The 19,862-nt window shown below is 32.8% G+C and overlaps 1 protein-coding gene across 3 annotated transcripts in view; it reads right to left on the reverse strand.

Annotated features, from left to right (window-relative positions):
• LOC127710980 (protein ABHD15-like) overlaps positions 1 to 19,455 on the reverse strand; it is a 30,293-nt gene extending 10,838 nt beyond the window's left edge. Inside the window, exon 1 of one of the 3 annotated variants that reach the window (XM_052216926.1) lies at positions 19,356 to 19,455. The gene's annotated coding sequence lies outside the window, so the exon portion shown is untranslated. Of the gene's footprint in view, positions 1 to 7,193; positions 7,358 to 7,522; positions 7,646 to 19,355 lie in introns of those variants that run through there. The other 2 variants (XM_052216927.1, XM_052216928.1) reach the window with 2 other exon arrangements.
• Between the last annotated feature and the right edge of the window lie 407 nt (positions 19,456 to 19,862).

The raw sequence follows: 19,862 nt of genomic DNA on the forward strand, positions 1-19,862 counted from the left end.
CTACTCCTAAACAACAACATATATACACCAACAATCCTCGCGATAACCTACACCTAAACATCAACATATATACACCACAATCTTGGCGATAACTTACATCTAAACATCAACATATATACACCAACAAACTTGGCGATAACCTACACCTAAACATCAACATATATAAACTAACAATATTGGCAATAACCTACACTTAAACATCAACATATATACGCCAACAAACTTGGCGATAACCTACACCTAAACATCAACATATATAAACCAACAATATTGGCAATAACCTACACCTTAACATCAACATATATACACCAACAAACTTGGCGATAACCTACACCTAAACATCAACATATATAAACCAACAATCTTGGCGATAACCTACACCTTAACATCAACATATATACACCAACAATCTTGGCGATAACCTACACATAAAAATCAACATATATACACCAACAATCTTGGCGATAACCTACACTTAAACATCAACATATATACACCAACAATCTTGGCGATAACCTTCACCTTAACATCAACATATATACACCACAATCTTGGCGATAACATACACCTAAACAACAACATATATACACCAACAATCCTCGCGATAACCTACACCTAAACATCAACATATATACACCAACAATCTTGGCGATAACCTACTCCTAAACAACAACATATATACACCAACAATCTTGGCGATAACCTACTCCTAAACAACAACATATATACACCAACAATCTTGGCGATAACCTACTCCTAAACAACAACATATATACACCTACAATCTTGGCGATAACCTACACCTAAACAACAACATATATACAACAACAATATTGGCAATAACCTACACCTAAACAACAACATATATACACCAACAATCTTGGCGATAACCTACACCTAAGCAACAACATATATACACCTACAATCTTGGCGATAACTTACACCTAAACATCAACATATATACACCTACAATCTTGGCGATAACCTACACCTAAACAACAACATATATAAACCAACAATCTTGGCGATAACCTACACCTGAACAACAACATATATACACCAACAATCCTCGCGATAACCTACACCTAAACAACAACATATATACACCAACAATCCTCGCGATAACCTACACCTAAACATCAACATATATACAACAACAATCTTGGCGATAACCTACACCTAAACAACAACATATATACACCAACAATCCTCGCGATAACCTACACCTAAACAACAACATATATACACCTACAATCTTGGCGATAACCTACACCTAAACAACAACATATATACACCAACAATCCTCGCGATAACCTACACCTAAACATCAACATATATACACCAACAATCCTCGCGATAACCTACACCTAAACAACAACATATATACACCACAATCTTGGCGATAACCTACACCTAAACAACAACATATATACACCAACAATCCTCGCGATAACCTTCACCTAAGCAACAACATATATACACCAACAATCTTGGCGATAACCTACACCTAAACAACAACATATATACACCAACAATCTTGGGTATAACCTACACCTAAACAACAACATATATACACCAACAATCTTGGCGATAACCTACACTTAAACATCAACATATATACACCAACAATCTTGGCGATAACCTACACCTTAACATCAACATATATACACCACAATCTTGGCGATAATCTACACCTAAACAACAACATATATACACCAACAATCCTCGCGATAACCTACACCTAAACATCAACATATATACACCAACAATCTTGGCGATAACCTACTCCTAAACAACAACATATATACACCAATAATCTTGGCGATAACCTGCACCTAAACAACAACATATATACACCAACAATCTTGGCGATAACCTACACCTAAACAACAACATATATACACCAACAATCTTAAATTAAACAACAACATAGTATATACATTTTACACCAACAATCTTAAATAAAACAAGCTATCAATACTTAAAAAGGAATAAAAAAAAAGAAAGTTATACCCAAGCTAAAATAAAGAAAATAAGATAGAAAATTTCGTTGAACTTTGAATTTAATGCAATTATATATCTTTAAGGTACATGTAGACCTGAGGGCGATATATCAGGTCAGTGCACTGAAATGTAACCTAGATACTTGTCGCAGTTGTCCTTGCAGTAATATTTTTTTTAATGAAATACAATTGTTTATGTACATAACGCTTATAAAACATTTGATCTCGAACATGATAATTTAACCGGTGTATATAGAATAAAGATATATGATTATTTAACCGGTGTATATATAATAAAGATATATGATTATTTCCTAATTGTATACCTTTTATAATTTATGTATATAAAAAGAAGATGTGGTATGATTACCAATGAGACAACTCTCCACAAGAGACCAAATGACAAAGAATTTAACAACTATAGGCCACCGTACGGCCTTCAACAATGAGTAAAACCCATATCGCATAGTCAGCTATGTATTTATATATTTATTTATTTATTCATCTATTCAATTATTTAATTAATTAATTTGTTCATGCTTTCCAGACTTTCCAGACGTTCGATCACGAGGATGATAATTCTATTTATTTATTACTTATTCTTCGACAAAAATGTCCTTACAATATGTTATATCGTGCATATGCCAATTATTTTTTATTAGGTATTCGATTGCGGATTTTATGGAAAGTTCACGCGCATTTCAATTTTACCGTAAGATTCTGATAAACATTTAGGTCTGTATTTAGTTGTATACGTGTAACACATTTCTGTTGTCCCGTTCTCTTGTCTAATTTGAAGTTTTTAAGGGGTTTCGATTTTAATATATATTTTCATGCATGATTTGAATTTTAAAATTCCCGTATGTATATATAAGCGCACTTAAATCTTTCCTTCTTCAGATTGATAACGAGACTTTTATTTTGATTATCGAGGCGATCCCGACTATAATGAAATGTAAATTCGAATGGAGTGGGTACATTATTAAGATAATATAGTCAATTATACTAAGTGAAACTAGATTTATACTCAATTTCATGTATAGTTGAACGGCTACTGACTTTAAATAAATATGATTAAATCGACTTCAGACGACATTACAAAGTTTAGAAATAACATTGAAAGTTCATAGTCATTATATTATTTGATTATGGATAAAAAAGTACGAAATGTAATTTTGGCAATCTGTTCTCAAGAGAAACATGTACACGATTTAACAGAGGTTCAGTATGAACTGAAACTCGCTACATGTGTATAATATCTGTTATGAGAAAAAAATAAGAACACAGTAAAAGCTAACTTGCTCAATAAAATAAGTAATTTAAAAGTTTCCTTATAGCTTAAGGCATCCATATTCATTTGGTGTCTCATTGGTAATCATACCACATCTTATTTTTATCAGATTAAGATATCAGAAAATGAGTTTTAACCCCGCCACATGTTCGTGTTTCTGTCCCAAGCCAGGATGAATGATGATGAATGGTTGTTTAATGTCCAGTGGCAAGTTACATGTATATTCAGGACGAGAACTTGTTAATGCAATATGAATAATAACCCAGCTTTGTACTAGACCAACATGCTGAGTCGAATTTTTAACGTGCTAATTTACAAGTTAACAGGCCACAGGAAGACATATCACCCTACACTGACACATTATTCTGACTCCAAGCGACCAGTCTTTGCTCTTTGCTGCGTGCTTATCAGGGAAGTAGCAAATATCATTTAAAGCCCATGACCTCCCGCCCTCGAGGCAAACACCCGATTACAAGATGACTGAGGCAGTTCTCTACCATGGAGGAATCATGTCAGTGGTTGTATTTGATTACACATGTAGTTGTATTTGATTACACATGTAGTTGTATTTAATTACACATGTAGTTGTATTTGATTACACATGTAGTTGTATTTGATTACAGATGTAGTTGTATTTGATTACACATGTAGTTGTTAAACATGTATTTATTTCATTTAAGAATTTAACGGTTGATGGGAGATCTATAAATCTTTGAAAGTCTTTGTTACATTTATTGACTCAGGCGAATAAGAGATTGACTTATACTATAGACACATAACTAATGTTGACCTCTTAAATCTGTATTTTGTCATTGTTTGGTATATTTAAAATGTTAATTCAATATGAAAATTTACATTTTGTCATTTAAAACATATATACATATATATATATATCTATATACACAAGTCTAAATTGAAAACAACGTTCAAACCTATGATAATATATATATATATATTTATATATATCATATTGATTGAAAATATAAGTACATGTAGTCCTGAGGGTGGAATGACACCTACCCATAACAGCTGTGGACAAACACATGTCATTTTATTAATTTAATAAACTCCAAACGTTCCTGTATTTCGTTTTCCAGACTTTCTGCCCAGAGCTGTTTTATCTAACATATATTTAGATCATTTTTATCCTGGTAAATGTACCGTTTCACACTATAAAAACATTTTGATATATTATCTATTTCCTATTCTTCTTTAATTCGGTTAATGATTTTTTTCTATTTTACATGGCGTAGAAAATGCCTGTACTAGCATAGACTACATTTCCGGTATACTCGGAACTAACTTTTTGAAATATAAATTAATAAAGCGTTTAAAAGGATACGTTGTATGAAAAGAGAAAGCTTAATTGTAATATACACGTTCATGGTCATAAACAAGTATTAACTTTAAAATGTTCTTATTTTCCCTCCCAGATACTGAATTAATTTACTATTTCAAATTAAAAAAAAAAAACAAAAAAAAAAACAATTGAGATATTCAAGTAGTTATATATGTATACTTTTTTTATATACCTTCAATAGAAAACGATCCAAACTAGAGGCTCTCAAGAGCCTGTGTCGCTCACCTGTATCTACTGTGGTTTTGGAGATCATGTAAAATAATGTTAATATCATAATAAATAGTATTAGATACCCTAATAATGATTGAGGCCATGTTTGGTTTAATCCGGCCCAGCAGTTAAATTTAAAGCAGGTCATCCCATTGTAGTCTTACAGTAGTTACTGAAGACCCCTTATCATTATTTAAATTAGTTTTCAAGTTGTGACCATTTGAAATTTTTTTTTACAATTTTCCCATAGACTTCTATAGTAAACCCTTATGTTCTATTTTTAGCCATGGCGGCCATGTTGGTTGGATGACAGGGTCATCGGATACATTTTTCAATCAAGATACCCTATTGTAAATTGTGGCTTAGTTTTATTCTATTTGGCCCAGTAGATTAAGTGGAGATTTAAGAAAGATTATGAAAAATTGACTTTAAAGGGCAATAACTCCTGAAAGGGTCAATTGACAATTTTGATCATGTTGACTTATTTGTAGATCTTACTTTGCTGAACAATTTTGCTGTTTACAGTTTATCTCTTACTATCTATTATCCACGATAATAACCAAAAACTGCAAAATTTCCTTAACCCAACAACGGGTTGTCTGATGCGTCTGAAAATTTCCGGATAGACAGATCTTGACCTGATGAACATTTTTACCCCATGTCAGATTTGCTCTAAATGCTCTAGTTTCAGATATATAAGCCAAAAACTGCATTTTACCCCCATGTTCTATTTTTTAACCATTTTAACCCTTTTGGGCTAGGTGAGCTCAAAAAGGAAAAAAGGACACAATATTTTGAGTTGTAAACACCAATATTCAACATCTTTAATACAAAAAAATGCTTGTACATATTTGTCATGCTACACAATGTTTGCTGCCTCTCTTTCACAAAATTGAAACATGACCGTTCACTCATTAAAAAAGAACGAACAACAGATGAAATACCATAACATTAGTAGGCGTGCCGTACAAATGTATATCAATACGACATTAAAAAAATAAATGATTTGTTCGACTTTTAAAAATCAGGGTGAGGCCAAAATATGACACGATTTAAAATTTAGTGTAGTTGCCTCTTCATCAAATAGATTATTTTATTCTTGTGCAGATGCAATAAGTCGCATGTGAGCTGCATGTATATTCTGCGATCATTGTTTTTCGAATTCAAAGACAAATATATTAATAAAACTAAAAGGTTAAAGAAACGAAAACAAGCTGAGGTGGTCTGTTGATCAATATAAAAGCAACTAAAATTGAGAATGGAAATGGGGAATATGTCAAAGAGACAATAACCCGACCAAAGAGCAGACAACAGCCGAAGGCCACCAATAGGTCTCCAATGCAGCGAGAAAATCCCGCGCCGGAGGTGGTCCTCAGCCGGCCCCTAACTAAAATTGTGTGCTAGTTCAGTGAAAATGGACGTCACACTAAACTCCAAAACATATAAATGAACTTACACAACTACGACTAAGAATGTCTTTAAGGTGTCATTTATTCTAAACGATTATAGAAAAGTACAATCGGGAATCATTTTTTTTCTCTCGAAGTATTTCCTAGAGGATCTAAATTATATAATGTAAATTCTGGTCAACAAACTACAATTGTAAGTTTTGAACACAGCCATTTTCACATATTGGATCTGGTATGTGAAATCACAGAAGATTTATTACTAGGCCGTAAAATGTTAGAATACCATGATACCGCAAATGGAGAAGAAGAAGAGTATTTATTACATGGACTGGTACATTTTGTACATTTTTACTTGTGAATAGCAATATTAAAAAATCAACAATCAGATCGATATAACGCAAGATGTCGACATATTCATGTAAAATTAAACATAGTTTGATCACACCCTATATCATGCAATGTTTCTGGTAAAAATAAAATAAGAATAACAAGGACCATAACTCTGCACAAAATTATCAGACCGAACAAAATTTGAACTTGATCTGTAACTAATCATGATTAAATAATATACCAAATATCAAATCAATATCTTCAAGCACGAAGAAAACAAGTGTGGAAAACTGATTTGCCGGACTGACGGATGGACAGACAGACAGACAGACAGACAGACAGACAGACAGACGGACTAATAACCTCCCTTAATACAGAGCTACATATATGGTTTAGGTAAAGCCATAGACTTTTAAAAAGTCCAACTCTATAACGTTGCCTAGTTGGTGCACCCACTCCGCTTCCCCTTTTTCTCAAAATCCTGGATCCGCCCCGTCAACTCATAATGGGCTTCGAATATATATTTGCCATCTATTAGAAATATAATTGTCTTTCATCAGATTTGATATATAGTTCGGAAATATACATACATGTAAATTGCTGTTGAAATCTGTTTTGCAAGCTTTTTGGAATACGTATACTGCTTGTAAAATAATAAATTCATTTGTTTGAGGTGACCTCTCTGCGGATTAAATACGTATACTGCTTGTAAAATAATAAATTCATTTGTTTTAGGTGTCCTCTCTGCGGATTAAAAAACAATCGATTTTAGTTAGCGTTGATAGATACATTTTTATAATTATACAAGTTTTATAAATAATTGAGTATACACCAGATAGAAAATCTCAAATAATGCATGAACTTAACAACAGAATTTCTTAAGATCTTAAAAAATCGTCAAAACAAAAATTAAACTTACCATAAGTAATCTATTTCCCTGTAAATTTGTATGTTACTTGATATTTAATTTGAGGCACATTGGATGCATATCTATGCTAGAAATCTTTTTTAAATCGACACTGTAAACAAATTATGTCTGCAAGGTCAATGTTATTATATGATTAGCATTATAGATTTAAACGATTTGTCTACACGTTTCAAATTAATCTTGCGGCACGAGTTACATGTACCTTATTACGGAAGTCGGTTATTGCTCAATGTATATAGATTAAGGAGATAACTGTATTGTATTTTAAGCTCCGATCAGATCACCAATTGATGCCGTCGGAGCTTAAAATACAATATTGTTATCTCCATTCTTATGAAACTGACAGAAAACAACGTCAAATCATACATTTAAAATCTGTAATACGTCGTCTGCGCTTGCACGTACATTTTCATAGCATCAATTGTGAATTGATGCCATGAAAATTGGTGACGTTACCCAATCAAAATGAACGTTACAAACGATGTTACATTAGAATGTTTTATTCGAGAAGCATAATTACTAAAAAAGTAAATGTATGTTCTTTTAAAGACCGCAAAGTAGCTGAATTTTTTTTTTATGAATGGATGGATTTATTGGCGTGAACCGTCCAGTGGCAGATGTTTTAATCATTTTAGGGTGACATCATGTTAATCTGATATGACCATGAACTCTGCTTTGAATTTTAAAACCGACATCCCGAGCCGAATTTAAACGATACTACTTGACGAGGTATAACCGTCTGCATAAAGATTATGCCACCAACCCAGACACAGTCAACTAGTCTATGGTCTGATATAAAGACTGCGTGATTAATGAAGCAGTAAACAACAACTTTTAACACACGGCTACAACTCCCGCTCTCACGGCAATCATGCTAGATCACTTATAGATAATTACTCTTTTTATTAATCCTAATCAACGAACCTAAGCGAAATGCGGTATGTGTTTTGCCTTTTGTTGAAGGACGTACGGTGACCTATAGTCGATAACCTTCTACGCCATTTGGTCTGTGATGGAGGATTTTTTGTTGAAGGCCGTACAGTGACCTATATAGTCGATAACCTTCTACGCCATTTGGTCTGTGGTGGTGGATTTTTTGTTGAAGGACGTACGGTGACCTATAGTCGATAACCTTCTACGCCATTTGGTCTGTGGTGAAGGATTTTCTGTTGAAGGACGTACGGTGACCTATATAGTCGATAACCTTCTACGCCATTTGGTCTATGGTGGAGGATTTTTTGTTGAAGCACATACGGTGACCTATATTGTCGATAACCTTCTACGTCATTTGGTCTGTGATTGAGGATTTTTTGTTGAAGGACGTACGGTGACCTATATAGTCGATAACCTTCTACGCCATTTGGTCTGTGGTGGAGGATTTTTTGTTGGAGGTCGTACGGTGACCTAAATAGTTGATAACCTTCTACGCCATTTGGTCTGTGGTGGAGGATTTTTTGTTGAAGGACGTACGGTGACCTATAGTCGATAACCTTCTACGCCATGTGGTCTGTGGTGGAAGATTTTTTGTTGAAGGCCGTACGGTGACCTATAGTTGATAACCTTTTACGCCATTTGGTCTGTGGTGGGGGATTTTTTGTTGAAGGCCGTACGGTGACCTATAGTTGATAACCTTCTACGCCATTTGGTCTGTGGTGTAGGATTTTCTCAATGGCAATCATACCACATCTTCTTATTTTTAGATTTTTATTTAGGAATCGAATACTTTTGAAATACAAAGGGACATCGATCAACTTTTATAATATGCCAACATAACAATGAAAAATATTTGTGGTTTCTCCGTCTATATTTTTATGGCCCAAAATGTCTACCGTACTCTAAAGTTTTATTGAAATGTACGGTTATGTAGTGAATGGCGATACAATTGTAGGTCTGTCTATATTTACTCAGTGTAATACATTGTAGCAAAATAAAAGAATTCCAATTTGCCCTTACCTGATTTATTTCTCTAGGAGGGAACCAGAACCACTCATACTAATTAGTTTGACCATAAACCATTAATTGAAACTTCAAAATGCAATTAATACCCTTTGGGTGCCATTTAAACAATGACACTGTTCTGCATGCTACATGTTTCTATTTATGTATTAATAATACACTATAAAACACTCAATATTTACAATGAAAGCTATCACGAATTTGCTCGTTTTGTGCCTATGTTAGTTGGTCGGCTCCACAAACCGACACGCTATTGAAACAGTACTGTCTAGAAATTGAAATAATCAAGTTTAACATTTCCAATTCACCCACTGGGTTGTAAATTAAGGATATAAGACGAAGTTTCTGGATGGACAGACGACGGATCTAATTTACAGCTTATACTGGCAATAAAGGCCAAAAAGGTCGAAAATGTATATCATTGCGGTATACAAATAGCAAAGCTAAAAAGTAAATAAACACTAAACATCACAAAAGGAAATTTGCGAAGATATAAATATTTTAATATGCATCTGTGCAAAATTGGAATGCGATGACGGAAAATTGATTTTAAACGATAAATCACGAAAAAATTCATTCATAAAACTGTGAAGAACTTTACATACATAAGTATACAATTGCTGGGATTTAAAAGTTTGTATTTATTTACATTTGGAAAATTAGAAGTTTTAATATGTTGAAACCAAATTCTTCACGAGATACATTACACTAACACCCCAATGACCTTGACTATAAAGAAATTACCTTATGACCTTGACTATAAAGAAATTGCGTTATGACCTTGACTAAAGAGAAATCAACTTCATACTTATTGCTAGATCTATCAGATATTTCAAACCAAATTACCATGATTACTTACAAAAATGTGAAATTGATGAATGATAGTAAAATCATGTACAAAAACCGAATTCAATATTTTTGAGGAGTAAAAATATATACTGGGAATTGTCGTTATCTCATTTAAGGCATCGCACTATATGTTTTTGGTTTATAGAAAAAAATGAATATACAATTTTTTAAGCTTAATTTCTTTGATCACTTTGTTTTATCATCGATTTATCATACAGAAATAATATTATCTGAAGTGTCATCGTTAAACGTTTTTCTTATATACATATTACGTAATAAACTTTCTTTGGGGATTCAGAGAGTACAAAATAATTCATTCTTTATTATTACTGCAGTAAACGTTTTGATTGAAAAACACTTGATGAGGTAATTGGATGAAAAGTGTTATTACTAAACTTGTTGGAATTTATTGAGTGATAGAAATAGAGAGGAAACGTTTCATGCTTTATATCTACATTTAAGTGAAATCACTAGTTGATAATTATTCTTACCACCTGGGAGCCACTAGAATTCTATTGACTCTCACAGATGTTTACGTTTAAGCCTGATATCTGTGAAGAGTTGGTTTGTGAAAAGCCTACAAACCATATCAAAAAGCTATCATGTATAACCGTAACTTGTATTCCTATTGACAACCGAAAGCCTTGATTCACGACTCTTGGCAAAATTTGAACAAACGAGTATTCTTTTTTCACATTAAGATTCGAACCTGAAATTTCATGAAACGTACAAAAAGAACAAAAGATTTGTAACCTAAACATTTATATATTGTAGAAAGGTGAAATTTCTATATCAGCAAGTTACATGTAAGTACGTTCGACTATAGATTTCAGAAACTGTGCGCATTCATATATACGATGATATTTAGTATAATTATTTTTAAGGTAAAAGTGTGTTAATATGTGTTTACAATATTTGTTTTACTGAGTTTTTGGTATGTTTTCTGTATTGTTTTTAGGTATCTACTTGTATGAACTTTTGATTATTCAAAAAATCACAAAATTTAAAATAGATCTGCTCTAAACCGTGGACGTGGTCATTCGCCAATGGAAATAAAAGCGTCATTTGCTTGTTGAAGTATCCGAGTCAGTGGCGAATTTAGAAGGGCTCGGGATTGGGACACACTCCTTGTACAGAGGATGATCTAATACAAACAAAACAAATCTGTATATCAATTTGTTAAAACTTCGTAAAGAACTGTGTCCAGTTGTCTTATGTTTATTCAAATATATTATTTGTTCAAGGGCAACAACTCCAATTATTTCTTTTCGTTAATTCAACATTTTTCATAAACATCCGACAAGAAATGTAGGCATGAAAGTGCTTGCAATGCAATTTACAATGTAATGTCTATTTTCAAGGGGCAAAAACTTCCGTTAAAATAGTTCATCATCGCTGATTATTGAACTCGTCCGAAAATTTGCTAAGATATTTATTAAAAGTACAGTCTTTGTTATAATTATTTTAAGACTTTGGCATGAAAGTCCTTAAAGTGCAATTTTACTTATAAATTTAATTTCCAAGGGTAATGACTAATGTAAAATTGACTGATCAGTGCTAAGTTTTTGATTTTGTTGTAAACATTGCTGATATATATCTTTTGAAGAAAATCTCATTAAAATCCGACAAGAAATTTAGGCGTTAGAGTGCTTACAATGCAATTTTCATATGAGTTTTTGCAAGGAACTTACATGTACAAAGTATATTTTAACTCCCGTTAATAAATTTGGTCGGTGCTGAATTTCAAACCGTACCAGAAATTGATATCACAAACCTCTGGTATTAATTTAACAATATTTCTCTTCAATTTGTATTTCCAAAGGGCAGAACTTAAAAAAGTTGATAGGCACTGATTTTCGATTTTCCGGGATATTGTGATAAAAACCTTTATAATTAAATTGCATACAAAATTGACAAAAATTAATCATATAGCTGTTGGAACGCCGAAAAAAATGAACGACGACCGGCACGTTTATATAATAAATATGCCCTGGTCCATTTTGCGGCAAGAGTTAGAAAACTGACCATTCATCTTTTTTAAAACCCTGGTTTCGTCAACACGATATATAGCGAGCTTGTCTTAAAAAAATACCACGCGTAGATAACTATGTGTCGAGTACAATTTCTTGCCTATATACAACACGCTAGTGATGACAAATAGACACGACAGCGTGGTAAACCATAGGGGTATAGATATTTAATAGAGAGGATTGCCAATACTCAGATATAACTGGAAGAAGAAGGAGGTGAATAAAATGGGCGTTTATTTAAAATTTATTGAGACTGGAATTTTTTCTACGGTGCTCTCACAACAAGGCTTACGTCATTAATACGAATATAAACCTGTTTCGTCAGCTGACAGGCAATACAACTGTCTTACATAAATTCAATCAGTAAATATTTAAACTGTGAAAAACTTCTACACAGTATGTTTAATATTTGATTACATTCAATAAGAAAATAGCAACGTTTGTTAATTTAAAGTTTAAAATACGTGTCGATGCAATCCGTTAATATCTGCGTATCTGTATCTGCATAATAATTAGTTTTGATTGATTTCCCATTAACTAAACAATGAACGTATGTTTTGATATTTGATTACATACAATAAGAAAATAGCGACGTTTGTTAATCTAAGTTTAATATACGTATCGATACCATCCGTTGATATCTACGTGTATACATACATAATAATGAGTTTTGATTGATTTCCTATTAACTAAGCAATGAACGTAAATACATGTAGAAAGGAAAGTTTACATGGCATTCGCACTTACAATGTCGGATAATTCTACTTCGAATCGCAACTTTTTTTAGAGTAAACAAATGTGTCACCGGAATGTAGTTTAAAATATACAAATATGTAGAAACTTTTTTCCTTTTGAAATTATGTCGTTGAGTATCCAAAATACTCATGGTTTTTCGTTGTCTCTTATAGGTTAACTTTTCACTTTCTCTATCAAACATGTTACAGTAAGTATGGGACAATCAGAAAACTATTGAATCTAATTGCAATTCCGAAGTGAGACCTGCTTCGATAAAAAAATGTCCATGAAATGATAACTTGAAACATACTATAAAAGTATTTGAATGCAATATTGTATTTGAAGCAAGAAACCAGTACATATATGATATGTCTGGGCTTATAAGTTCCGCAAAAGCATCTTTAACCTAAAAAGGGAACAAACTTGCTTAACACCCAACCCGAGAGATACTATTTAACTTAACACCCAACCCGAGAGATACTATTTAACTTAACACCCAACCCGAGAGATACTATTTAACTTAACAACCATTCCGAGAAATACTATTTGACTTAACTCCCAACCCGAGAGATACTATTTAACTTAACACCCAACCCGAGAGAAACTATTTAACGGTACCATGCATACAATAGCAAATGTAGACTGGATCTCTCTCTGCTACATACGGGTATCTTGGGCGGGGAGAGGGGGTAATCCACTACTATCTCATTTCGCAAAGAGAAATAAAAAAACGAAGTAGCGTCTGCTTATGCAGAACAGAAACAACGTGAGACTCATCAAGTTAGTACGCACAAAATTTTGAAGATGCGCTAGTTGTAAGTTGTGACGTTTTGGCGGCAGTGTTTGAAACTGAGTTATTTCTTTAATTGGTAATTAATTGATTTTTGTAAAGTACTTAATGTTATATACGATGAGCATCATGCCAATACTGCATGGAGAAAATCGTATTTATTTTTGAGAATTTTTCAAATTCCGCATATTTAACATTAATCTAAACGGGAGACCTATTCAGTGGTGAGCCTCTTTAAGTCATCCTTGTTTCCAGGGACTGCCTCCTTAAGTCATCCTTGTTTCCAGGGACAAACAGATAAAAGGACAGGAATCAGTCAATGTATTAGTTAGATATGGTAGACGGTATTCCCTCTTCCATTTCCTTTCATTTTTTGACGTTTTTCACAGCGGGCAGATTGGTCTATAGGCCGAGCTGTCTTATCTAAATCTTTTTTATTATCATTATTAGTATCACATGTCAAGAAAAAAACATTGATTGTATGGAAAATAAAAACTCTACGACATTCATTTGATTGATCGATTGATGAACTTGATCGAATTATTACACAAGATGAAATTCTGAAGTGTATTTCTTACCTTAAACATGGTAAAAGTCTTGGTACTGATGGTACATTTAACGAGTTATTTATTGAATTCAAGGATATTCTGCTATCGTTCCTAGAGGAAATATTCAATAGGATATTAGCATCAGGACATTTTCCGAAATCTTGGGCACTCGCAGTGTTAATTCATGTTTTTAAAAAAGGCGACTCGTCCGATCCAGCGAACTATCGTGGAATCAGTTTGGTTTACATCTATTATAAATTCAAGACTAATTAAATGGTCTGAGAATAATGATATTATTACAGATGCGCAATTTGGATATCGCCCTGGTAGCAGCACTGTTGATGCAATTTATTGTTTGTTGACACTCGTCCAGAAAGCACTTTTCAAGAAAAAAACGTTTCTATTGCTGTTTCGTTGACTACAATCGGCATTTGACTCCGTAACTAGACTTTCTCGTTTGAATGGTTTTACACTAGTAATTTTTGGGACCCTTTATAGCTTGCTGTTCGGTGTGAGCCAATGCTCCGTGTTGAAGGCCGTACCTTGACCTATAATGGTTTACTTTTATAAATTGTTACTTGGATGGAGAGTTGTCTCATTGGCACTCATACCACATCTTCCTATATCTATTAACTTATGGTTGAAACTATCAAGAGTTGGTATAACAGGCAAATTGCTGTCTGTTTTAAAATCAATGTATTCTACAGTAAAAGTATGTGTGAAAATTGATGGTTTTTATTCTGAGCAGTTTACAAGTTCAGTTGGTCTTATGCAAGGGGAAATTCTTTCTCCTATACTTTTTTCGTTATATGTCAATGACTTTGAAATGGAATTCCTATGTAATAGTAATATACCATATGAAGTACAAGACTTATCATTATTTTTACTTATGTACGCTGATGACATGATTTTATTTTCTGATTGAGTTATTGGCTTGCAAGATATGTTAGACACATTATTATTATATACTAGTAAATGGGGTTTGACTGTAAATATTGCCAGAACAAAAATTATGGTATTTAGAAACGGAGGTTTTGTGAAAGACGAAGAAATTTGGTATTATGATGGCAATGCTATTGGCATAGTGAATGAATTTTGTTACCTTGGTGTACTGTTAAATTTTAACGGTAAATTTGCTAAAGCTCAAAAACATTTAGCTGAGCAAAGTAGAAAAGCTGTATTTGGTTTAAAGTCGAAGGTTTCATCATTGTATTTGAATGTTTTTACATATTTGAATTTGTTTGATACTTACATTAGTAGTATTCTATGTTATGGTTGTGAAATATGGGGCTTCCATAAAGCTCCAAATATTGAAAAAATACAACTTGATTTTTGCAAAAATATATTAGGTGTCAAACAGTGTACAACAAATGTTATGGTTTATTTTGAATTGGGTAGATATCCTTTGATATATGTTAGAATGTACAAAATAGTGAAGTACTGGTTAAAATTATTATCCACAAGCAACTGTATTCTCAAAAACTGCTACAGGGAACAACTGTATAATTTCTGTAATATTAGAAGCAGTTGGATTTATCAACTACAACAATTATTATTTAACTTAGGTTTAAATGAGATTTGGTATAACCAAGACAATTTGATATTTGATACAAATTTATTATTATTTGTAAAAATAAGGACATATGATCAAGCAAAACAGACTTTAAATGATCAAATGAACATTTCATCTATTAAGTATTATTCATATACATATATTGTCAATAATGTATGTTTACAGAATTATCTAACTAAACATATGAATTTTAGAGTGTATTTAACTCGGCTTAGATTGTCTTCACATAATTTGTTTGTTGAAGTAGGCCGTTATCATGGAGTAAGTAGGTTAGATAGAAAGTGTACTCTTTGTACTTTGAATACCACTGAAGATGAATTCCATTTTGTTTTACAATGTGAATGATATAGAGACTTAAGGAGACAGTGTATTAAACCTTATTATTATAGACGTCCATCGTCGTTCAAATTAGTGCAACTTCTCAGTACTGAAAATATCAAAGATTTGCGTAATTTGTGTAAATTCTTGTTTAATGCACTTTATCATAGTACCGAACTGTTAGTGGTCAATACTTGATATTTATTTGCTTCTCTGATGTATTATGTCATGTTGTGTTATAAAAGATGTATTTGTATTTATTGCACTGATAAGCATAATGTGCTTAAAGTAATCAAGAATTGATTGTTGATCGGTATTTACCTTCGAGTGGCAATTTATTTTTTGTATATAAAGGAAGTCCACTACAATCATATATCCAGCTTATAATCATCTTTCTTTAGTGAAATAATCAATTCATTATACCTGATTATATTATGATTTGATCCGAATTTATTTCCTTTAAAGGAAACTCATAGTAGGCTAGCTTGGCAAATTATCCAAGATATGAAATACTGTTAATTCGCTCCTGTCAGGGGTCTTTATCCGGAAACCATTTGTTCCGTTATTGTGTAGCAACTTTGACGCGGTTCCGTTAAAATACATAAATCCTAGCTAATCATGTTTGACATATATACGCGGTTATACATGAAATTAATTCGTAAGTAGGTGTTAAACAATAGTTCTTTGGCGATAAGGAGAAGAGATGCGAAAGATACCAAAGGGATATTCAAATTCATAAGTCGAAAACAAACTAGCTAACAATGCCATAACAGAAAAAAAAAACGAAAAGATTGTTTGATTGATTGATTGGTGTTTAACGCCACTTTCAACAATATTGTGCTATTTCGTGGCGGTCAGTTTTTATTGGTAGAGGATGCCGGGGTGCCCGGAGAGAACAACCAACCTTCGGTATGAAAACTAACAATCGTAGTCAATTAAGATTTGAGTCGAGTGCACCTGCCACGTGCGGGATTCGAACTCACAACCTCAGAGTTGACAGGCTAGTGATACAGAAGTTCGACTGCTTAGACCACTCGACCACCGAGGCCCTCACGACGAAAAGAAAAACAACATTACACAAAACACAACATCGAAAACTAAAACCGAGGAAAACAAACCCCACCAAAAACCGGGGGTGATCTCATGTGCTCCGGAAGGGTAAGCGATCCTGCTCCACATGCGACAGCCGTCGTGTTACGAAGATATGTTATATCAAGTGATTTCGCAATAGCGAATTGTTATTTGACTCTTATTTAACCCTTAGATATCTGAGACCAAACTAATAAACCATCGGTTAAGTAAATGTACTAACCCTGAAACTTGACTGTGAAAATTGAAAAAGAAATACGTTTTTCATGACAAAGGATAGACGAGACTGTTACTGGTATAAACAACACAGATATTGAAAAATAAAAAAAAGCACCAGGAACAACACTTGAAACTAAACCAAGAGCAACACGAACCACGTTTAAACAAAACTAGGGGTGATCGGAATTTTGATACACGGTGATTTACCATTAGCGAGAGCGTAAGGGACCGAGCATTTATCTTTTTCGGGGGCAAGTGCATGTTTTATTTCTCGGAATAAACATTTTTTTAACTTTAATTAAAAACAATTCGTTTCTATTAAAATCATACATGATCAAGATTTATGTTTCTTTTACATTTTTTTAAAGATTCTATTTAATAGAATGACTGTTTTCACTTCCTTTTTGATTATATATTTTTCTTGAAAATTTAGAACCAAACTTTTTATAAAATAAATACTATGTCCCCTCCAAAAGAAATATGATTGGTCTAACTGACAACTTACACCTCTTACACTTGTGATTTTCACTACATATCATTTGTACAATTGAACGTATTACTTATCAGGTGTGTTCATACAATAGTTGAAAAAAGAAAATTTGACTGAATTGACGAAGTCATAGTTTGAGTCGAACACAGCAATGAAGCAACTGTCTATATCAATCTCTGTCCGCCATAAATCAACAAAAAAATCGCGGGAAAGAAATTCAATGAAAATTCTTCTACATTTAGTTAATCGATACTTAAAACCAATACTATACTAATAAATTATTGGCTGCATGTAGGCGCAAATCAATTCGCGGAGTTTCTTTATATTGTGGTATGTAAACAAATATATAATTTTCTAGATATGTATTTGTATGTCCCGCCTCTACATGTCACAAAGTTTGTTTCACATGTCCTTCATTCTGTCTTTGACCCTTCGATCCTTCATAATCATGTTGAAATCAAACTCTTGTTCGGACATTTTCCTTCAAGCCTTCAGAAGTTGGTCTGATTTTTGGTACATAAGTGTAAATAAGATCGAGTTTGTGTTTCGTTTAGATTGATCGACTTGTGATATACATGCTGATTAGAATCTTATTTTTTTCACAATGTTCAAATAACACTTTTGCATATTGCTGAATATGTCATCAGATTAAAATTTGCTGAACATGTCATCAGATTAAAATTGCTGAACATGTCATCCAATTAAAATAGCTGAACATGTTATCAGATCAAAAATGCTGAACATGTCATCCGATTCAAATACTGAACATGTCATCCGATTAAAATTGCTGAACATGTCATCCGATTCAAATTACCGAACATGTCACCAGATCAAAATTGCTGAACATGTCCTCAGATCAAAATTACTGAACATATCACAGATCAAAAATTGCTGAACATGTCACCAGATCAAACATGTCATCAGATCAAAATTGCTGAACATGTCATACGTATTATCGATTTGATTTAAACTAATTGATGTTGATTCGTGATTTTTTTTCTTTTAAACTTTACAAAAACCTAAATTTGCATTTACGCAAAATATGAATGATTGCAATGCTTACAACTTAAGATGATTGTCACACAATTGTTCATACATGTAATCTACATACATATCAGTGCCATTTGCAGTCACAGTGTAGTTGAAAATTTTGAAGCAATTTGAAGCAATTGAGGCGCAGATGTTATAAATTGTTATGATTAATATAAAAGAATATGAAATACTCACATTTTATTCCGTGCGACTGTTACAAATGAAAAGTTAATGAGTATCGTCACAGGTGAAATCAGATTAAACATGATCATTTTACAGGAAGTCATTAACATTACTTAGTGTGTTTGTTTAATAATACCTTTCTACGTACATCTGTGACGTGGGTCTACAGATCTAATCAATTTTATTTTATACAAAATACGACTGATTTACTATTAAATAATTAAACAAACATATACAACAATGAGGACTGAATTTTAAATTGACATAAACTAACACACTTTCAATGTAGAAAATGGATCACGTAATTTAAGAGACGTGGCGTGATCGCTGTTCTGATCTGATATTTTATTAATGAAAGTTTTACATCGTGTACTACGTGACAGCGTACATGTGTAAATATTGTATTACAGACTTTTTTGGTCTAACATAACTTTGTTTTTTCAAGTAGGTATTTTTTCGAGGTTTTCAAAAATAAAAAAAAATTGAAACTCTTCCGATATCCCATCTGAAATATAAACT

Source organism: Mytilus californianus, unplaced genomic scaffold (assembly GCF_021869535.1).
Source record: "Mytilus californianus isolate M0D057914Y unplaced genomic scaffold, xbMytCali1.0.p SCAF_8, whole genome shotgun sequence".
Taxonomy (NCBI): Eukaryota; Metazoa; Mollusca; class Bivalvia; order Mytilida; family Mytilidae; genus Mytilus; species Mytilus californianus.